Source organism: Hyaena hyaena, unplaced genomic scaffold, assembly GCF_003009895.1.
Source record: "Hyaena hyaena isolate Hyena2069 unplaced genomic scaffold, ASM300989v1 scaffold_1619, whole genome shotgun sequence".
In the NCBI taxonomy this organism is placed as follows: Eukaryota; Metazoa; Chordata; class Mammalia; order Carnivora; family Hyaenidae; genus Hyaena; species Hyaena hyaena.
This window is the reverse complement of record NW_024082259.1, coordinates 53,533-77,420: the sequence shown is the minus strand read 5'-3', so window position 1 is coordinate 77,420 and position 23,888 is coordinate 53,533. Positions and strand designations below refer to the sequence as shown.

The following is a 23,888-nucleotide window of genomic DNA, read 5'->3' as shown; positions in this document are numbered from 1 at the left end:
TCTATTTCAATAGCTTTTTAATCAATATTAAGGTGCTCCTTGTGACAAAGTTTTGCAGAAGAGAAACTCAATTGTATGAGTGACTTCTATACCTAGTGGCTTATTGAAGCTCTTCATACTAGGTGGATATATTGGGGGCCACTAATAAACTTTGCTAATTCAGTATCACTATTACAAAGCTATTATCAGTATGTAACATCTTATCAAAAAGTTCATTCATCTTTCAAAATTCAGGCCAAGTTTATGTATTTGTGCGTGTATGTTAAATTACAACTTATTTCAAACTATAGAGCCACTGTTCACACACCCTCTCCCATCTGTACTGATCACACGAGGTCCTCATTTTTATTGTGTCAAAAATCTGAATACATCCTCCCTAAAGAGAATCTCTGTTCATGCTTCTATAAATCCATCAAGGTAAGTTGTCTACCATGTTGTCTAGCAAATCTGTGACTGGAAACATACTCATTGCTGTAATCTACACAGAATGCAAGAAAGGAGGTAAAGGGTGAAATCATTGACACTAACCTGTCCCCAGAAAGGAGATGTGAATTATGAAGCTGACATAAGACCTAAAGAAAAGTGATCTAGAAGAATTGGGGAGAGTCCTCCAAACCAGAACTCATCCAAGAAAATGTTACTTTCGCTCTTATAATCAGAAGGAAATATTAATTCTACTCTTTACAAACAATGCATCCAGAAACATTCACGAAATGTATAGGAGAGTCAGGTTACCTGAACATCAATTTTTATAGTTATAAAAGGAGAAGGAAAAGAATCAATATTGTAAACTCAGTTGCTCAAGTGAGATTGCCAGGGGATACATATAGGGAAAGGAGAAGCTAAAGGCGAGAAGCCCAAGAAATACCAATGTAGCATCAAACTGGGCTGAGAAAAAAAGTTACACAAATGAGAATGAGAAAGGGTGTTTATAGGACAATCAGGAAAACATATAGTTGTGGAAGTCCGTGCAAGAGAACACCTCAAGAAGAAAAGGAATCAGTGACACCAAGAAGTCAAGGGAGACAAGAACAGAGAAGAACCACTGGACTTAGCAATTAGGAGGTCAAAGATGGGAGACCTTGGGGAAAGCAGAGTCATGGCCTCAAAAATAAAGGTGAAGAAGTGGAGGCCAGTTAGCAGAAAAGTTTGGATCTGAAGGGGAATAAACAGATATAGATGAGAGATAGGAGGGAAATAATTTGATTATTTCCATGTCCATTTATTGTTTTAAGGTAGACCATCTAAGCATGTCTTAATATTGCTGTTTTGGAACCGGCAGATACTAGAGAGTGTTGATGTGAGAAAAGAACAAAAAGAGGAGATTTGGGTGTGCTCCAGTTAATTAGTTTGGTGGAAGGACCCTGAGACACAGTCCCCTTTTATGATTTCTGATTTCTGCGTACTGTAGAAGGCAAAGTCATTTCCCAAGAGTGAGGAAAGATGACAAGGTCAGAAGTCTGAGCAGAGTAGAAAGTTCTGAGGTCACTGTTGAGAATGCTAGAGGGATAGATGACTAGACGAAATTTAGAAGGGCTGCTAGCAGGTATGAACATGCCCTGAGCCTGGACAGAATGAGATAATGTTCTCAAATCTTCTAGCCTCACCTTTGGCATAGAGTGTGTGCCCAGTAGAGATGATTTTGTGTTGCTGCTTTTGTCATTTAAACTCCTTGGACAAAAGTTGTTACTATTAGTAACACTATACAAATTTTCAGATACTGTAACCCAGCAACAATTGTTTATAATCTCTGTTAAATTACTCCTAGCATAAACTCCTAGTAGGCCAGATTGAAGGAGAAAATGATTTGTACAAAATTATTTTAAGAAGATAAATGGGAGAAAGGGGCTCCTATATTTACAGAAAACAATCACAACCATTTTCCAGCACTCTTACGGGATGTTAACAAATAGTCTGTTTCTGTTTCCAGCTTTTATGCCCTCAGCAGCCCTCCTTCAGTTTGTGTGTTCTCAGCCATCTGTCTCCTGCCTTTCTCCTATCACTACAGAAAAGGGCTTGAAAATTCCTATTTGAAAAGATATTTATAAATCAAATTTGTTCATGTAAACTTAATATGATTTGATTATCCCTAAATACAATGATACGTTTAACAGATGATCTTTTTAAGGGCCAGTGTGTTAACTACCAAGAACTGTGTAACAGAACATGGAAGAAACATGCCTAAGTGACCATTAGGCAGCAATTACCTTGCTTTATAGGCTATGTCAGGAGAACACAAGGTGTTTTTTCATTAACAGGTATTTGTATTATCCTATTGCCTAAACTTATCTTAGCCTCTCTTATTTACCTTTCTCTTTCACTCTCACTCTATCATTAGTTCCAAAGACTGAGATGTAGCAGAGGAGTTTGTAATAGCCACGAAGCATCTCTGTTAAGGTGAGGTGAAGTAACATGGCCTAAGAACAGAAAAGGAAAAAGAGTTATGTCATTGGATCTTCTATTTGGCCCATTTTTTTAATACCATGAAGTATTTTGAACCTGGACAAAATATTTGCTGAGGATTTTACTAAAGGACTTTGAGTAAGATGAAATGAGTGGAGGAGCAGCGGCATCTCTGATAGAGAATAGCACAGGAGACAAGCATGTCATCCAGGAGAGTGGTCAGGAAGCACTGCAATAATCCAGACAGGGGATTATGGTGTGGACCAAAGTGCTAGTGGTGGAAGTGGTGAGAAATGGTATGATTCAAATATACTTTGAAGGTAGAAACAGCAGAATTTTCTGATGGACTAGATGAGAGTATGAGGGGGGAATGAGATTCAAGGATGAATATAAACTTTTGGGCCTGAGAACCCAAAAATGGGAAGTTGCAATGACCTTCATAGAAACACAGTGGGGGGATCACTTTTACAAGGAAGATCAGGAGTTTGGTTTAGGGCATGTTCAGTTGAGATTGCTATTATCTAATCCAATGAAACACGTTGGGTGGCAACTAGAGAGCGAAGTCTGTTGTTCAAAGGAGATATCAGGATCCAGAAGGTAAATTTCAGAATCATGAGGATACAAATAGCACTTAAACCCGTGAGACCAGATGAATTTACAGTAAAATTGTACACCAACAAAAGAGTTCTGGGGACTGTGCCCTGGGGTATCTCAGCTTGAAAATATTGGCCTGATGAGAAGGACTTAACAAAGGACACTGAGAAGAAGTTTGAGAAATAGGAGGAACACCAGAAGCCTGTGAGGTAATTTAAAGCTAAGGGAAGTAGACTGATTCAGAAGGAGAGAGTAAGCTGCTGCTAGTCTCCTGCTGCCAATAGGTCAAGTAAGGTGAAGGTGAGACTCACCAGTGGGTCACCCTGAATGGAGCTCTTAGGTAATCTTGAAAAGAATAGTTTCAGTGCACAGTAGGGGTGCATGTCTTGTTGGATCCAGTTCATTAGAAAACAAAAGAGGAGGGGCGCCTGGGTGGCTCAGTCAGTTGAGCATCCAACTCTTGATTTCATCTCAGGTCATGATCTGAGGGTCATGGAATTGAGCCTTGCATCTGAGCATGGAGCCCCCTTAGGATTCTCTCTCCCTTCCTCTCCCCCACTCCTCCCCTGCTCATGCTCTCTCTCTCTCTCTCTCTCTCAAATAAAATGAAATAAAACAAAAGAAAATAAAGTAAAATAAAATAAAATATTTTTAAAAGGAGTTCTTTTAAAGAGGGGGATTTTAAAGCATTTTTATATAATCATGGAGATGATTTTAGTGTTAATAAATTCCATGATAAAAGTTGAATTACCTGCCGTAGGGAAACTAGAGCCTTTTGGAGAAAAGGGAATTCATGTACTAACCGTTGAGGTGCATGAATTATTTGAGTATATTATGAGCCACATTTAACAAACTATTATTCTAGAATGATAGGGTAGATTATATCAGAATTTTTCTGAAAGTCACATTCTCAAGACTATAAATGCCACAGAGTGTTTGCAAATCATTTGAATACACCTACTGGTGATATGGCTGATGGAAAGATACCAATGGCACAGTTGGTATAAAGTTCCAATAGTAATAATAATGCATACTTACTATGTACCAGGAGCTCTTTTAGGTGCTTTATGTATATTAATGTATATTCATACACTTATGTATATTAATGGATCTAATTGTCACCCCAGCAAACTATGAAGATTGTTACTAATATCCCCATTTTACATGCAGTGTTCCCAAAGCATAGAGAATTTAAGTAACTTGCTAGTTGGTATAATTTCTAGAAACCAAGCCCCACAGTCTATCTACAGTATAGATAACCAGCAGCCTATTCTGAAATTCATAGAGATAGTTATACAAACCAAGAGACAAGTAGTTGGACCTCTGATGGTGGTAAGGGCTTTGCACACCCCGCATCGCCATGGGGTGTCTACTTATTGATGGTGCGTGCTCACTGAGGAGCATCCCAGGGGGCAGAGGGTACATTTGCATCCATTCCACCTCATATTTGGAAACTAACAATTAGTATGTAAACACACACACACACACACACACACACACACATCCATACACACCAGTTTAAGGTTACAGTTAAAGTTATTTTTTCCTTATTTCTTGTTTGCTAAATGAATTTATAGAGCTAAGAATATGCCCAAGAGTTGAAAACTATTTTGAACAGCAAAAAAAGCTGATATTCCTCTAAGAGTTTAGTAATCTCACCTTCTATCCCTGTTAATTCATTTCCTGATGAAGAATATAAATGCTTGTAGGTATATAATGGAGTCACTGAGTATTGGCATTAGCTTTCCCATAAATTTTATAAAACAAATCTGAAAGATGATAAAACACTATTTCTAAACGAATAATAAGTCATTTGCCTTTCCAGATTGAATAAAGATCTTTTTAGCAGCCACTGAAGGGCCTTTAGGTTCTTTTGTTTGTTTTTGTTTTTATATTTGTACATTTAACAGAGATCTTAAGAGCTGGATTTCTTTCCAAAACATCATGTGGGGTGCTTGCCTTGCCTTTATGTTGTCTGGGAATGCTGAGAGCGAGCTTCCAACCTCTTGTTTTTCATTATTGCTTCACTGACTCATCCAAACAGTCTCTTTTAAAGACAAAACAACAACAAAATTCAACTGAAGCCATGCAGCTGGAAGGGAGGAAGACAGGGGAGGGAAGAAAAAGTTCTATATTAATAAAAAAAAACAACCACATTCTGTCCACGTGCTAGGCACTAGCAAAATGGAATAAGCAGAATTCCATTTCTAGTTTGTTGCCTTTTCCTCTTCTTGAGAAAATCATAAAGTTGTGTCATTAAGGGCAGGGGGTGAGGAGGAGTCTGACTCTTAAAGAATAACTTAAAGATCATTTTACATGAGAATGTTTACTGGACTACATCAAGAGATTTGTTGAAATTGCTTTCAAAGTGAAGACAAAATAATCTAGATTTATAAGAGTAAGTGGAAATAAATTTTTAAATGCAAGATCAAGGAGACAGCATAATGTCTCCCAAACTATCACCCAATCAGCTAAGCATGAAGAGATCAGGAATTCAAGTTTTATGCTTTCAGAAAATAATGTTTAAATAAGCCATATAAATAACACCAAGGCATAAAAACAGCATATTCTCTTTAAAAATATGCTCCTAGAGATTTACATCTTGACTTTCTAGTATAGAAATAGAATTGTATGTTTCATCTTTCAAAAATTTATGAAATTATCTCATCATTATTACTACAAATACCTGAGATGTTTATTCACTTATTCAGATGTCAGCCATTTTTCTAGGGTGACTCTAAAATCACTTGCGGCTATCATTTGATTAATATGTAGAATGACACAGTAACACTTCATTCCTTTTGCTGTGTAAAAGTTTTCTTACCAAATAAGACCACCTGTTCACCCATTTTCTGTATATGATCATCTCCAGTGACCTTGTAATGAATACCCTTGCAGAAATCTTACAACTACATCATAAATTCCTTATCAGATGATTCAACAAGAGCGAGTTTACAAGCCAGTATGTGCTCAATAGCCAGTTGGGTTGCACAGTTCATAGACTAGATTGGTTGCATTCCAGAACACTTACCACAGGAGTAATGTGGGGGAAGTTCTCCAGGAGAGAACCCCACAGGGGACTTATCCTTTCTAGGATTAATAGCATTTCAGCCAACATGGCTGGATGTTGGGCAACATTTCAAAATGGAGATCTATGAGGAAATGGAATAGTCTTCCAAGGGAACTAATAGGAGTGTAATTGCCTTTTCCATTTAAAACTGAGCCAGACAAAGCCTTTCTAGAAAGACCCATGATATTATGCCAGAGTGATGGACTGCCCAACTCATGAGGTCTCTTCCATCTCTAATTTTATGACATGAAAAATAAAGAAACACATTAAAATTAATGCATTTTAGCACATATCCATCTATCACCCCAAAATAATTCATAGCTGAATGAAAAGGACAAATAACAATTTCTAAAATCTATTACTAATCATAAGAAAGCACTAGTCATCAGAAATACTCTTTTAAGAACAGCCACCACCTATAGTGACTATAGTTAACAGTCTTCTACTGTATACTAGAAATTTGCTAAGAGGATGGATCCTAAATACTTTTAACACACACACACACACACACACACACACACACACACACGTAACTATGCCAGGTGCCGGATATGTTAAATAGTTTGACTGTGGTGATCATTTCACAATGTATAGGTCTAACAAAACATCAAGTTGTATACCTTACATATATATAATCTATATTGGTCAATTACACCCTAATAAAGCTGGGGTGGGAGAAAACAGTCACCACTTAAGTTTTGGCATTTTTAGTTAGCACATGGGGAGACTGCCAGACAGTAAATCTCATAACTGGTATATCCTATGAAACTCTCTATAATAACGTAGTCAGTGTTCTTTTAGAAGAAAAGAAATTTAAGCTTTCCACATGCTCTCTGCCACTGTTTTTTTTTTTCACTTTTTGTTAAAATATAACAATATTTCATACAAAACAAAACTCAGGTGTTACTGGATATAAAATACATTCAATGGTTCTCTAGGTGTGGCCTAGCAACCCCAGAAAGTCCCAAGACTCTTTCAGGTGTCCATGAAGTAAAAATTATTTTTACAAAGCTATAAAGGCATTATTTGCATTTTTCACTCTCAGTCTTTAAGGATAGGCTACCGGTATACTCACAATGATCAGAAAAGCCTTTAAAATGCATATCTGCATGAAGTCTGATTTTCTTCATATACTTAACCAAGGAAATATATTACAATAAATTGAATGCAGAGGCTGATATGAGAACCTATCTTTTTTCTATTATGTCACACATTAAACAGATTTGTAAAATTATTTAAAAATGTGGCCTTTTTTGCTTTGGAAAATATAGTTATTTTTTATTAAAAATGTGTTATGTTAACACGTGATACCTTATTGTTATTTTTGAATAAATTAACAAATATGTTAAATATTTCTACATTTTAACTTATAATACAGTAAATATCACTAAGTATATAAATTATATTTAAAGATAGTCTAAAACCAAAAACTTTAAGAAGTGCTGACAGAATCTTCAAAAATGGGGTGCATGGGTGGCTCAGTCAGTTGTGTGTCTGACATCAGTTCAGGTCATGATCTGACAGTTTGTGAGTTCCACCCTGCATCAGGCTCTGTGCTGACAGCTCAGTGCCTGGAGACTGCTTCAGATTCTGTGTCTTCCTCTTTCTCTCTCTCTGCTATTCTCCTGCTTGTGCTCTGTCTCTCCATCTGTGTCTCTCAAAAATAAATAAACATTAACTTTTTTTTAATAGAGTCTTCAAAAACTTTAGATTGATTCTATGTCTCTTGGTAGGTACTATACAGTTTCTCTACCTCTCTCATTTTAAGTAAGTTACCTAGAATGGTGTCTATATTTGGTGGCTCTACCTCCTTACAACCAATCTTTCTTTAACTTACTCCAATCAGGCTTTTTCTCAGAAATTTGCCCAAGCCACTCTTAACAGGCCACCAATGACCTCCATTTTATCTAGGTAGGGCTCAGTTCTCACTAATTTTAATCAGCCTGTTAGTACCATTTAAGAGTTGACCTCTCCTTCTTTCTTCACTTAGTTTCCAATTCAGCACAACCTTTTGGTTTCCCTCTTCCCTCAGAGGCCATTTCATGGATCCTAGATCTTTGCATGCCTTCTTCTTCAAAAGTACTATCTCTTTGAAGAGTCCTTCCCTTCAAAAATAGCCACCTATATACTTTATCCCTGTATCTTGCATTATTTTTTTTCATAATTTTTATCACTATCTAAAAATGTGTATTTATTTATTTCCTTATTTACTACCTTTCTAAATTCAAAGAGGATAAGGACTTGGTTTCTTCATGACTTTTTCTTTGGACTGGGAAATGAGCCTGATTCCCAGTGTTCATGGAGTAAATACCAAAGTAAATACCAATGATGATGATCAAGGAACACATCTCCCTCAATAAGATATAAGCTTTTTCATGGCAAAACTGTGTGTTGTCCATATTTTTATAGGCAGCATTGAATACTAGGCCTGGAATAGAATATATCTTAAATAAGTGTTTGATGAATGAAATAATAGATGTTAACAATGTATTGTTTAATGTCTACAAAATACTTTCATATCCACTCTGTTAGCTAATAATCACAATTCTGTATAGATAAAATTGCTCTTCCTATTTTTATTTGCAAATTCTTGCACTGTATTCTAAATCCCATGCTCTTTTATTTAGAAATAAAGTAATAAATGAGCAGACAGACTTCTTAAAAGTAAAAAATAGAAAAAAGAGCTGAAAATGTGTCTTTCTGTTAATTATTCAATTTTCTATATTCTGGAATGATAATTTTTTCTATACCAACTGACTATACTTCTATGATCACAGACTAGTAATAAAGAAATGGAGAAAAATGCCAAAATTGAGAAACTAAAATGTCCTTTAAACTTCGCTCTGTTTAAATTCATCTTTCAGAGGGCTTAAGTGGTCTAATTCAGAAAATATATTAAATATTACCCATGAGGTGGGGACTCCTTAAAATCTAGTTGTTATGAAGTGCTTCATGGAGTCTGTCCAAAAGCAGCCACACATTTTTCAAGTCTACGCATATTCCCCTTATATGTGTGTAAAGGGCTGGGGAGGGGTTGAATACGAGGTTAGCATGCTAACTCTCTGCTGACCCCATCCCATTAATATTTTGAACTTGAGACTCTCTGTAACCTACCAAGACAGTAGCTTTCTCAGGTGAGCTATGGGACATTTCTTGGCTATTTTCTGACCATCAAAGACAGTCTGTGTTTAGAATCAGAAAAAAACATTTAGTATCTTCTATAAAATATATCTCTTAGGAACAGCTTTGCAAACCATGATGGAATAATGGCAGCACCCCTACTGGGGGTGGGAGCATTTAGCATTGCTGGTATCAAAGAAGGCATATATGGATGATGTAACAGATACAGCAGGAGCCTTTCTGCCAACTGGGCATTCAGGAAAACATGACTTGGGATGGGAGCCAGAGAGACAGTGTTAACCATGCTGGATGCGTTGCTGTGATTTTTGCCTTTTTTTTTTTTTAAAAATGACTTCCCAAAAACCCAGATTTAGTTCCAGTGTGTTCACTTTTGGAGAAATGTAGATAAGATTATATCTCTTGGGTCTGGCTTCATGCAGAGTGGACTGACTTCTGGTTCGAGTTTTACTGCATCATTTGTACTTTATACATGAGCTTAGGAGCTCTTAAGCATTTGGTGCACTTAAATCAAACAAGTAAATAATTTGAGTTCATCTTCCTGTTACTAAGATGCTTTAATAGAAAGTCTATGGTTTTTAAAGTAAAGGCATTAATGTTCAGATTTTAGTCTTTTGTGGTATGCATCTCCATAGCCTCAGAAATAGGATTTCAGAAGATTATGTAGATCATGTGCTTTCCTTGATGTCTTCGGAGTGCCAAAGAAGAGAAGCAGAAACAGGATATTCCCTTCCACGGTGTGGAATAAATTACATTTTCATGTAACATTTTTATGAATTCTAATTTGAAAGTGACCTGCAAATCTAGCTTACTTCTTATAAACAAGTTTTCAGAAGATATTTACAATTAGTAAGACACTGCTGCAAAACACCAAGCAGAAGGGAGAAGACAGGAATCTGACTTCAAAGCCTTCCCAACTCTCCACTTCCCTTCCCTAACCCTCAACTCCACCCAGAAGCATGTCTCTTTTTAACCTCTGAAATTTCACACAAGCCTGAAGTCTGGCTCTGACTACAAGGCAGGAAACAGCCCATATGCAGCACCCAGAGAGGAAGGGTAAAATGCAAAAAAAAAACAAAAAAAAAAAAACAAAAAAACAAAAAAAACCACACATACACAAAAGATTTTGTTTTAATCTGATACTCTACAAAGTTTATTTAGAGAAAGGGTTGGATTGTGCTTTTTGTTTGTTTTGTTTTAAAACTGCCTGTTCCCAAGTGGATGTTGAGCACTGAGTTGAGGTGAGGACAAGTTGGCTTTCAGCCTACAGGCTCTTCCTTGTTACATTCAAAGGGGATTTTAGGAGGATTTGGAATTCTTCAGATCTTGAGTTTGGAGATCATGGGTGGAGCCCAGACACAGAGCATTCAGCTGATGGTTGCTAATTAAATGTTTGCCAAGTGACCTCAACTGGCCAGACTGTTTCACAGGGGAGGAAACAACACTCCATGAGATAACTGCAGGGGGGCACCAAGGGAAGGAAATGGGGATGTCTGGAAAAGCTTGCTGGAAACTGGAGATTCTGGTTTAGAGCATATACTGCTCTGATGGAAAGAAGGTTAGCCAACCTGGAAATGTGGGTCAAAGAAAGCATCCTTTAAACTCACCCATAGTAAAGGAGCATAACTGAAAAAAATTCTAAAACAGTTCTACTAAAATAATGAACCACGTTTAAGCAAATAAAGTCATACTATTAAGATTTTTAATAGTGGTTAGCAAGAGTTTCAAACTGGTAAGTTTGATTTCATTCTCCTTTAGATTAAAACATGTGTAAATATTAGTTCTAATTCCCCTACAGATAGGGGAACCATAATCCCAGTTTGGCTGGGTCGATTCCTATTTACACCAGAGTAATTATTAATAATTACTCTTACACACACAAAAGAGCTACAGTTTGGGTGATAAATTATATGGTCACCCTTTTTTGTGACCAATGATTTGTAAAATTTAAGATGGTTTCTAGTAATGTAGAGTGCTATTTAGGGAGTCACTGACAAGCCTACTAAACCTAATTGTATCAAAAACTTCTTAAAGGGACAACCAGAATGAAGGATCCAACAGTGCTTCAGCAATTAGCTTCAGTTAAGTACAAATTCAAAACAAATTAAGTCTGTCACAGAGCTGCCAAAACAAGTTAAGAACTTATCTTAAATTGTATAAATTGAAGTTTGATGTCCAGATCCAGAGAAGATATTGGAATTTCTTTCTATGCTTTAAGATTCCATCTCAAGAGTACTGTTTGTTCTTCTTAAGCATACTTCTTAAGAAGAATTAAAAAATTGAAGCACATTCAGAAAACAGGGACCAGGATGGAAACATTTGGGAAAGCTATGGCATTCATGTCCTGGTTGAAAAGACTAACAAAAAAATACCCCAAAGGAAGAAAGCTGTCAAGCCCTGCTAGAGGTCCTCAAATACTTTAAACACATATCATATGAAAGAGAAAGTTGACTTAGTCTGTAAACCTTTAGGTTAATATAATAGGTTGAAGTTAAGGAGCAATAAAAATCTGTTCACTATGAGGGCAAGCTTTCCAACTAATAAAATCTTCCCAAAATGGAATGAGAGATCTTTGGAGATAATAAATATTGATAGAGGTGTTCAAGCAAAAGCTAAATGATATCTTAATAGGAATATAATGGGGTAAATTAATGTGCCACATAGAAGTTAGGATGAAGAGATTCTAAGCTCATTTAAAACTGTACACTAGCATTCTAATGAAATAGTGGGGAGGTAATTCAGGAAAATCCTCTACCACGGCGTTAATCACCATAATCCTGTCTGTGTTTTAAAGGGTCTTTGAACTGGTCACACTGTCCCTTCTTTATAGTAAATATAATACTATGATACAATTATTCCTTCTCAGTCTATCAATTATCAGTGCCATGTCTAGATCTGGGGAGCTCATTAATAGAGCTGAGCTGGCCCTACTCCACATATACATAACCAAAATCTCTGGGGAGATACATATTCTAGAATGATCTACAATCTGAATCTGTCACCCAACTAACAATAGTCACTGGAAATCTTTGAAATAGTCTGAAGCCTTTTTTTATCCCTTAAAGCCAGAAACAAATAACCCTGTCTCAAACACGTTATTAATGTTCCTTGTTTAAAAGTTGTTTTAGAATCCTTTAGGATGCATATGACAAAAACCTAACTGAAGAAGGATAGTAACTGGCTCAAAAAACTAAAAAGTTGAAAAGATGAGATGGATTCAAACATAATTCTAGAGTTCAGTGTTGTTAGGGTCATGTTTTCTATTCCTTTCCTTTTTTGCTTGCTCCATTCTGCTAGACTCCTTTCCCCAAACGGTTCTCTTTATGTAGCAGCAAGATGTCCACAGCATCCTTACCCCTCAAGCTCACTGAAAAATAGTAAGCATTTCTTACCAAGAGTTCAGAGAAGCTCTAGGAGTATTCTGATTAACCTGACTTGGGTAGTGTGCCCACCCCTGGAGACATGGGGCTGAGGGTGCCAGTCCCATTGTGGCCATATCGACTAGCGGAATTATTATGAAAGGATGACTAGGCAACCAAACGTCTACTATGAAGGGTAATCAACTGAACTGAAGAATAGAAGGAAAGCTTGGTTGTTTTTCATTTTATTCTCCAACAAGATGGCCTTTTCATGATAATAGTTAATAGCAACTGACCCCAGCTATGGTGTCATGCTATAAATTTATATTCTTTCCCAGAAACTATCACAACACATTAGGAGAATCCACACTCTCTGTAGTCCAGTGGGCCTCTGTGGAATTGTATTATAAGAATGGGACTCTACATTATGTATAACTCATCACTGGATCATACTACCTATTACCCTAACTTGTAAAGTTCCTAATAGGAGTGTCTCTTCATCATGCACAATTCTGGGCTCTCCTCCAAGTGGCTCATTAACATGGTTGAGTTGCTGATCTAGATTAAAATGTTCCTTCTATAAAAGACAACAATGGAAGTCTACAGACAGTACAAATATTAATGTATGAATCACACATGATTGAGGTGAAAAGGACTTTTCTAACCCTTAAGGTTTGGGATTTAACTCCCTGGTAGAAAGCCAACAGGAGCTGAGTACATAATTCTTTATTATAAAATCCTCAAAAACTAAGGTCAGATTCCATTCAAATGAAATTATCACTTCTTAGAAGTTCAGTAGATTTGATTTAATTCACTTTTTTGATTTTCAAGTAACTGATTAATTCCCTTTCCAGTTGCTTTTCTGGTTCCCCGTGCTTGCCACCTTTTTATAAATTCCTTTGATTGGTTCATTAAGTTAACAGCTAGTTCTTGCCCTGAACATCAGGCTCTTAGGAGAACCCTGGTTACCTTTTTCCTCAACAACTTAATTGGAGACAAGGGAATTCTGAGCTACTCTCATTTCAGGGACCTTTAAAAACCCCAAAGAAAAGAGATTTTAATGGGCTTAACTACCTGCTATCAAAGAGAAGTTAGATACCTCTGTCCCTCATAAGTATCACAAATGTGTTTAAACTTCCACACATCCACTCCAAAACAGAGTAGTTTGTCATTAACAAACTAGATAGCAAAAAGATATCTTTATTCTGCAGAGAGAGAAAGAAATGGAGGGGAAAAAAGATGGAAGGAAGAAAATTTTCAAAGTGAAGTAATGAATATTTTGAAGATAAAGAGTTAGAAATGGAATATTTGGCAATATGATTATCTTCAGCAGAAATAATTAGTTGGAAAATCATACTGTTATATACTGTGCAATTAGAAAGCCTTCCATTAGATTTTCATGGAATAACTTACCATAATCACCTAAATAGAAAGTAATAACTTATCTCACCATACAACTTAATAAATGCTATGCAACCCTTTGATATCACTTAATGGGTTTGCCAAATAATTACTCTTCCTAGATAATTGATCTTGTTGCAGAATCTTGGAGCTGCCAGAGGAAATGGTTTCCTGTGTATGTGGAATGTAATACTAATTAATAGCTTTTTCCTGTTGCCACCTACAGTTCCCAAGGGATCAGCCTTCCAAAGAGAATTCTTTTATATAGATTGTGAATATTTTTTTCTTTAATTTGTTTGGAAAGGGTCGAAGTCAAGGAGGGGTATTTTTTTTCATTGATCCATTTCCTGTACTTAATTATTTGACACAGTTGACTCATGATTGTGTAATTATCTCTTGGAGTGTTTACCATTAATGTAAAATTGTACTGTATTTCCAAGCCAAATGGAATTTTTATGAGGCCATACAACCCTTCTTGGCTTTACTTTTTGTTTAATGGTCATGCTGTAGCAAATAGCAATGTGCAATATGAACAGTTAAACTATTCTCTTAATTATTGCATCTGGTTTACCATATCCTGCCCATCTAATGTGTTTTAATTGAAGGGCAGAAAAGATCTCTGGTTGATCATTGATGGTTTTAAATTGGCACATAATGATAATACTGAGTTCTGGAGGGAGTTCTTCCTAAATCTCAGCATATGTCTTTATGTTAAACAATTAAACCACATCTGGAAAGAGAAAGCAGATCAGTACATTCCTCAGTGGACTCTGAGAAAACTGATTCAGTGGGCTGAATACTTGTTACCAAAAAAGAGGGGGAGGGTGGATAACCTTGAACTAAAGAGAATTTGCAGATTAAAAAAAAAAAAAAAAGAACAGGTGTTTGAAGGAAAAATTCCCACAATGAAATAAATAGTTTTATATCGGCAAGGGCATTTAAGCAATAATGAGGAGATTTCATGCATTTTATGCAAGGGCACCAGGGGGAATTAGTAACAGAAGAATATAAAGATCTTATTTCAAGAAAGTATATTATTATTAGGATTTTCCAAGTCTCATGTACAAGTTAGCTGAACAAGGACTTACTTAGCATTTAAAAGAGAATCTAGAGTATGTTTAGAAAGGGTTAATATGCTGTTCACATTGCCTGAGGCAAATCGAACTAAAAGTTACACTTGGGCACATATTTCTAGGTGAGAGTTAAGAGGAACTTTCATCGACCCCAATCTCCTAGGTAGACCACAGCCAACACTGCCTATCCCCTGCCCCCAATCTCTCACCTTGAATTCCTTCTAACACCTTCCTTTGGGATGCCAAGAGAAGTCTTCAATAAACAGATCTTTTATCAGCACTTTCTTGCTGAAAAACCATCAATGTCTTCCCATTTTTTGCCTTTAAGAAAAAAATCCAAATTAAAGTATCTGACAAACTCTGTATATTCTGCCTCTGCACTCTTTTCCTAGGCTTACTTTTTCCTGCTACTTTCTCTAGAAACCCTCTATTCTACCCTTACTGGTTTGTTCCTACTCCACAAACAAACAGCTTTTGTACTTTCTTATTTTATTGAAAATTTTCCTTGCCCAGAATCTCTTCTTTTTGCTCTTAACTAAAACCTTTCTGATTCAGACTCAAATGGCACCTCTCTAACAAAAATTTTCCAGCCTTTCCAGTTCAAAGATATCCTCCCCCACCTTTCCTGAACATCCCTAGAATACCTGTGTTTATATTATTCATTTACCATTGCTTGATTTATGCCTATTTTTGGGTGTTTTTCATGTGCAAATGGCTTACATACCCAAATGACTGTAAACGTTATACATTCCAGAATTTTGTCTTATAATTGAGAATGTTCACTCTACTACATTACTCCACATTCTTTCACATAATTGGTGTACCTTTTTATGTAATCGGCAAACCCCACCAAAAAAGTGCATTTACTCTTGAATTTAAATTCTACTTCTGAAGGGAACAAGAAACAGGAGATGCATTTTGTATTTGTTTGCTAGGGCTGCCATAACAAAATACCACAGACTGGCTGCTTAAACAATGCCATGAAGTCTAGGAGTACAAGATCACGATGCCAGCAGTCTTCAACATAGGAATTTGGGAGGACACAATTCAGCCCATAATAGATACTATGCAACACTCTTTGTTGTTCATCCTCTTGTGTCTTCTGTATTTCCAAAAAGTTGCAGTTATCAGAAGGTAGGAGTAGGGATTAAATCTAATTGGTCCCAGCACAAAATCAAAAGCCTTAGGCTTTAAGCTTTAAATCTGAACCTCAGGACTTTCCATTTTCTCCCTTTTTCTTGTCTCTGGATTTGTATCCATGTATACTCATACATCCATTACTCTCTTACTTTTTCTTTCAATTCTCTAGTATCAGATCTAAATTTTTAAAAAAATGAAAATTAGAATGTGAATAATCAACGTGCCAATTAAGAGTTCTTCAACTGCAATAAACGGTAACCTAAACTAAATCTTCTTAAACATAAGTGGTATATTTTGATTCCTGTATTTAAGGGAGAAAAAAGGTACTGGAACATTAGGTTTGGATCAATCCAGGAGCTCAAATAATGGCACCAAGACCTGGTTTCTCTCTTTTCTTACCGCTTTGCTTCCTCTGGGTTGGCTTCATTATCTGATATCATTCATCTTGTACTGTGGGGGAGGGGGGGGGAATTGGCTCTAGTACCTTAGCATATGTATTTTCAAGTTCAATGTTATTTTCTGGTAGCTGTTCCCCAAGACTCAAGACTTGACTTTTTCTCACCAGAATAGCTCATTACTAAACTATCTCTATGACAAACACAAGAAATGTTAAATGACCAGAGTTCAGTCCCATGTACCACCTCTGGAGGTGAGTGTGGACTAGCGCCCCTGCACAGTACTGTAAAAGGAGTAATTCTCCAAAAGGAAATTTGAGTTTTGTTAATAAAAAGGGAAGATACTGGGGTATCTTTGTGGCTTAGTCAGTTAAGCATCAGACTTTGGCTTAGGTGATGATCTCGCTGCTTGTGCTGACAGCTCAGAGCCTGGAGCTTGCTTCAGATTCTGTGTCTCCCTATCTTTCTGTCCCTCCCCCCACTCAGTGCTATCTCTCTCTGTCTCTCAACAAATAAATAAACATTTAAAAATTTAAAAATCAAAGGAGAAGATAGGAACATGGCAGGCAAAGTTTAGCAAAAAACCTACAGCAACATATAAGCTTTAATCCACCACCCTTTGATATTCGGGGGTGTGGGGAAAGAGAGTAGCAGAGCAGCAAGAACTGATTAAGCCATCAAGGCAAAGAAAAATGTTTTCAAGGCAGAGAACATTTTTGAACAAAGCTCCTCCCTTGTACCCCTGAAATTGTATCACAGAGGAGTCAAGTCAGCCCTGTTTGATTGCACCTTATCTGACCCACTTATAAGAACAAATTTACTCTACTTGCTGGTGCCCCAGTTTTCTCAATGTCTAAAAGCCAGAGTCAGGATTAGGGCTGGAATTCAAGTTATTGAGGATTGCCTAATAAAAGGACAAAGCAATTTGAACATGGAAATCCACGTCCAAACTCTTATTAATAATTGTGTCTCTGCTGAGCACATGTAGGGACAGATAATTAGATTCACATCAAGAGTGGTCTCTAATTGGATCCAGATGCAAAGAAGTCGACAGACATTCACTAAAGGGAAACTGTACAAAATAACCAAGAAACAAATGGAATTGCAACGTGCAAGTTTATGAAGAATGATGGGTTGAATGACTACAAAGCCTTTCAGGCAGCTTTTAGTCACACACTTAAAGAAATTTATTGTTGTACTGCACATTATTACAGAGCAGCATTGTCAAAAACCAATGATGTTCCCTGCAGAAAAAATACAACATGGCACACAGAGTCCTTGGGAAGAACGTCTTAAAGATTTTAAGTATTCTAGAGATGTCACCCTTTTTTTCATCAGCTTTGGTTAATATTAATTCAGTGGGATGAAAAACTAAACTCCATCATTTTGGAATCTCCAGTTTATGTCTGTACTAAGTGAAGAGACTCTCAACACTGCTAAAAACCTAACTTGCCTCCACTTACTAGAGTAGAGCTAACCAGATGTTTGTCCCACATGGATCGAAATGGGTATATTCAGTCCACATATAACCAAAGGTTAGAAGGAGACAACAGTCACCATCAAAACTATTCACATATGGCATACCAATCGATAAATGCAAATATATACAGTCATACTATTTGAGGTTAAGATGAGTTATATAGGTCTTGTGGAGCATTTTAAATTTGAAATCTATCTTCTCCATGGCCCACTAAATAGCCATTTCAGAGCAGGAGAGAGAATAATCCAAATTGAGAACGTGGCATATGCAAAAGTCCCTCAGTTAGAATGAATTTGTGAGCTTGGGGAAGTGGGGAAAATGCAAGATGGTTGGCTTTTAAAGAGAAAGGCGAAAGGGATAGGCTGGGGACAGGCAGAGTCTCCACATCCAGCTTCACACCTGAGCCTCAGAGTCTGCTCTGTCAAACACCAAAATTCATGCTACTCTGCTCTACATAGCCACCTGTTCAGTGAGAATTTCTTTGTTGGTCTCATACAACACATTTCATACTATAGTACTTCACTTCTGGTTTGCCTGTATCCTTGGACATGAGGGCCTAAAGCCAGCCTACTGTATGGATCAGCTAGATAATGTGATTTCAGGGATATTGGGAAGGCCAAAATGTCCTGAGTTCACAATGATTGATACATAATTCATTTTTTACCTTAAGATTTTGGATTGCAAAATTAATTGCAAGCTTGACACAGAAAGGTTATATCTTACTTGCTTACAAAGTTAGTATGGGTGAAAAAAAAGCTGGGAGAAGGTTTTGTTGCCAGTAGAGAAAAGGAAACAAGAACAGTGAGTACTTGAGAAGATACAGGAGAAAAGATTCAAAATTGGTAGAGTCACCAAAGGCACAGAGAAGTTAATAGGTATTTAGCAAATAAATGAATAAATAAAAGGTAACCTTGAGCCACTTCTCAAGTTTAGCCCATGGGAAACTCTGACTTTTCTTGTGTTCAACGTTCTTCCTGGCAGAGTGACAGGGCAAGGAGTCTCCCTTCTATCAACATTGCCCTTCAACTTAATCAATTGGGAAACACTGATAAATGGTGACTCTCATCCAGTATGAAAGCTATGGAAGCAATTGCCAAGTGATCTACTACTTGCATTATCTTTAATTCCACTGTGTTAAATATTGTGCTATTCAAAGACATCATCAAATGATTTTTGAGTAGTCTGAGGTTCAAGAAGTACAACGCATTTTTCCTCTAGCACTTTCCCCTTGGTTTTTGTGATCAAACATGTCAGAGTAAAACTAATTCACGGAACTTATCAAAACAGAGGACTTAAGACACGGACACCTCACCTACTATAGTTCTGAGGGTTTCAGGGTCAATCCAGATACTAGGGGGCAACGACATACACTATGTACTGATGTGGAGACTGTGAAGACAGTGGATCATGGTCTTGGGACTGGGAATCAAAGTAGGAAAGCTGGGAATGGACTAGAGACAAATTAGAAACTCCCATATATCCCTCTACTCCTAAGTCATACACTAGAAGCCAAAGTTTGCTCGTCCAGACCTTTTCTATGAGGCTATGTTCAATTCTTGTGTAATGTTGACAGGAACAAATGGTGTAACCAGGAAGGAGAAATGCAGTTAATCAAGGGTGGGAACTGGATGGTAAAGTTTGGACGAGAAACTGTGTTTTGTACATCTGTAACATGAATTTCTGACAGAGCACTCACATGAAGATGTCCAGTATAGACATGAGTCTAGATATTAAAAAGAAAGTGATTGGGGCTGAACATAGAGATTTGGGAGATATCAGCATATAGAGTGAATTAAAGTCACTCTAGTCCAGTTCTTGCAGACTCAGAATCCAGTTCTTCTTGCTGAATTTGCCAGACACTGGACCTGATTATGCTCCAGTTTCTGTACCTGGATCCCTGCCCTGTGCTTGGTGCCTCAGCTCCTCTTTTGGTACTTTACCTCATTTAGTCCGAGTCTGCAATCCTTCTCTTGCTCTTTCTTTCTGGCTTCTTTTTAATTGCCACTTAACTCTGCCTTATGTGGTATAAAGATTGACCCGATGTCTGTGCCTGGTACATCAGCTCATCACTGCAGTGTGAGCCTTGTCAGGCCCTAATACAAAGGATAGTTTTACTAATTGCCACACCTCACACAGGGGTCACATTGCCTATCCGGGCATCACTGTAAAAGTCACTTGTGTGACCATTCCTAAGGTCCAGGCCTATAGCTGTCTGACCTCCAATTTTGTGTTCACCAAGCTGCCACACAAGGAGTATATTGAATATATTGACACTTAGTCCAGTGTTATACTGAGCTCTGATCCATCATATTAAAAAATATTGTGATACAGTCTCAGCCTTTCTAATCCACATTATCTAGTCTTTTTTTTTCTGCCTCTCTAAATGGCACTCCATAGCCCCTACTCAAATTAATCCATCTGCATTGCCTTTTCTTTGACTCTTTCTCTCACTTTCTCCATCACTGTAAAGATGCTCATTCTCCTCGGGACTTCTGATGAGACTTCTTAGCTCTTTTGTGCATGGCTATAACTTCAGGTTAGGATTCCCAGGAAACAAACCTCCAGATGGAGATCTGCATGTAGGATTATTGGGAACAGTGAATGGAATATCACTTGTAAGGAAGTGAGGGAAGTAGGATGTGCTGAGCAGGGACAAGTTGAACTATATTGCTTTTGCACCAAGGGCTTCAGCCAATCCTACAGGAGCTCTGAAGCTGGGTGGCACATCAAAGTTATGTGAAATTAGAAGCCAAAGGGCCAGGCCTTCAGGACCCAACATTCCTTCCAGGAAGGGGAGAAAATGTTGGGAAAAACAGCTCCCTTCTTCTGAGAATCATTGCAGGAAGAGGAATCCCCCATTGCCAGGGAGAAGTACTGGACTCTACAAGAATGTATGATCAGTCTTGAAGGGGCGTCTGGGCTCACTACTACATCTCAATGCATCTACTGCTAATCTGATGAGCCCAGCTTCATTCTTCTCTTGTTTTAAATAAGTCCAAATTAACTTTATATTAAAAATAAAAACCTTTCCTGACTCTCTTTCCTTCATAAAGATTACCCTACTTAATTATGTAGATGGAACCAGCTATATGTTGCAGCCTTCATGATTACTTTAGGTAGAACAAGACCTACATTACCAAATGAATTCCATGAATACAGAAATCAATAAGCTATTAAACTGTTATGACTATTTCACTCTAAACCATCTGGTCCACTGGGAACTCCAGGTGCTATTAACACAACAGACTATACCAGATACATTGAATCCATTACATACAATTTTAGTACATGGTTAATATACTTTAATAAAAAAAAAAAAACAACCCTTTAGGGACCCTGAAACTCTACCCAGTAAACACATTGATGCCTGTGCATTAAAAAAAATTTAAGTACTTCTCAATATAAAAAAATGTTTATTTTTCTATGAAACAATTACTTATCCTACTTTTTGAGTAAGAAAGTCTTCATCAAATATGCACTATGGCTACCAGGAGAAAATCTACTAGGATTATTGTCAAGAAACTTAGATTTGAGACCAAGCTAAGAATACTTACCCAGAAGATATCTTGCACAAGTTAAAACCCATTTTAAATCTAAATATTTCTCATTTGTAAAATGGTAATGACAATAATAATGAAATCTACTTCATAAAATCGACCAAAAGTTGAACAGTATTAACAATAACTAATATTGATTAATTACTGCTTGCTAATCATTCTGCTAATTGTATTATGTATATTTTCCTATGTTAAGCTTACATGAACCCAAAGAGGTATGCACCATTAATGTTTCTACCTTAAAGAATAAACAAAGTGAGGGGCGCCTGGGTGGCTTAGTCGGTTAGGCGTCCCACTTTCGCTTAGGTCATGATCTCGNTCGGGCTCTGTGCTGACTGCCAGCTCAGAGCCTGGAGCCTGTTTCAGTCTGTGACTCCCTCTCTCTCTGACCCTTCCCTGCTCATGCTGTCTCTCTCTCTCTCTCTCTCCTAGAAATAAATAAAACATTAAAAAAAATTAAAAAAAAAAAGAATAAACAAAGTGAAACTTGCAAAGATTAAGTTATTTCCCATGACCACAAAACTCGTAGCCATCAGGTCTGCCCAATACCAGAGACATGGTTGAACCCTCTTTTGCATTCTCTCGGTAAAATATATCTGGATGTATTTTGAAGCTGGTAAGGTCTCATTTTAAATGCTCCTTTGTTTCATTCTTTGTCTTTGTTGAGCTTCCTTTGTCCCTGGGCTTGTCTTTGTGGTAAGAAGGTGATTCGTGTGAGTCCCATGTAGTCTATCAGCTTGTTGGGTCAGTTCATCCCGGAGCTTTATCCCAGCGAAAGAGAAGCGGCAATAAGGGGATGTCCAAGTCTAATTCACAGTTGGTGGCACTTCCTGGTGGCAGAGTCACTCCCAAAGTCCTGTAAATCAACTACAAAGAGAAGTTTTCACACTTCTTAGTAATTCTTACTAAGAATTGTGTATTTTAAGTGATACTTCTTACTGATTTATTTGTAGGTTCCTGAACATCCAATGATATTAACATCTTACTCCTTTTATGCAAATTCAGAAAGGCTCCACTCTCTATATTTTATTATTCCAGTGATTTAAAGGGTAAGCTCAGCCTATTTCCTTTTTTAATTACTCTATTTCACTGTGCCAAAAAAAAAAAAATCTGATTCAAAATATATCAGAACTCAGTCCAAATTATAAGCTGTTCACCTGTAAAAATAGGGTTGAGAGGATTTTGGGAAAAAATGCAATTATATATTTTTTTTAAGGAAACAAAAAACTTTAATTGCTCACTTTGTTTTTCCAAGGTCTCTGAAAACTCAAAAGAGGGGCTAAACAGATTCTGGACTTTATAAAAGAAATTAACTTCCCAGATTAATATATTGTTTGCCAAGTTTCAGTTTAGAGTGAGGTTTTACAACCAAGTTATAAAACTCCTGAAAATACCATGGGGACTAAGAATGGAAAAGCTCAGAGAACTCCAATATATCTGATGATAACCTAAGAGCCAAAAACACATGGTTAGATTGCTATCCCAAATGGTGAAAAAGGGACAGAGTCAGTTCATATGGTAAAATAAATGATATATTTTATGGCATTCATATATTTTGAAAGGCATGCCATAGGGTATTCTGTAAAACTTTATTTGGATCTGTGGGAGACTGAATGACTCATTGGCTGGTAATGGGATACAGAGCTCTCTGCTTCGGGGCCACCAATACAAATCTTCCCTGGGAAGAGAGTGATATAAAATTGTTACAATGGATTGACTTTTGTTTAATCCCCACTTACCACCCACCCCTGCGCCCTGCACTCCCCATGCCTTCCCCAGACCTCCAGTCTTGAGGCTGAAAGATCCCATTTATAATTGACAGCTATATACATGTTTGATATAGCAAAAAGGAATGCTTTCCATTTATTTTATCTCTAAGTCTGCCAATAAATAATTTGTGGAAACTTTAACAAAGACATTAAGAAACTGATGTCACATATCACAACTTATTAACAAATGTGCTTCAAAGTACATTAAGCACCTCCTTGGTGCTCAAAAATCAGCACAAAATACACAGAAAGTGTCCAGCTAATGAAAACTTATGCAAAGAATGAGGTCATGACTGAACAGAGTATGTAAAAATAGAGGAAGGGGAAGCATTCCATTGGGCATGTCCTATAGGCGGAGCATCAGCTAAGTGCTTCCACTTAACAGGACATTCAATTTTCATAATCCTCTGAGTATATTCATATTTTATTTCCATTCTGATAGGAGAGGAAACTGAGGCTTAAAGACGTTAAGTCACTCAGGACTACACAGCTTAGAAGAGATAGAGCTT

At 37.1% G+C, this 23,888-nt stretch overlaps 1 long non-coding RNA gene across 1 annotated transcript in view; it reads right to left on the bottom strand.

Annotated features, from left to right (window-relative positions):
• Positions 1–15,355, bottom strand: part of LOC120226206 — a 43,201-nt gene extending 27,846 nt beyond the window's left edge. Inside the window, exons 1-2 of the long non-coding RNA XR_005526962.1 lie at positions 15,248–15,355; positions 2,309–2,417 (exon numbers count right to left, since the gene is read on the bottom strand). This is a non-coding gene — a long non-coding RNA (uncharacterized LOC120226206). The remainder of the gene's footprint in view (positions 1–2,308; positions 2,418–15,247) is intronic.
• Between the last annotated feature and the right edge of the window lie 8,533 nt (positions 15,356–23,888).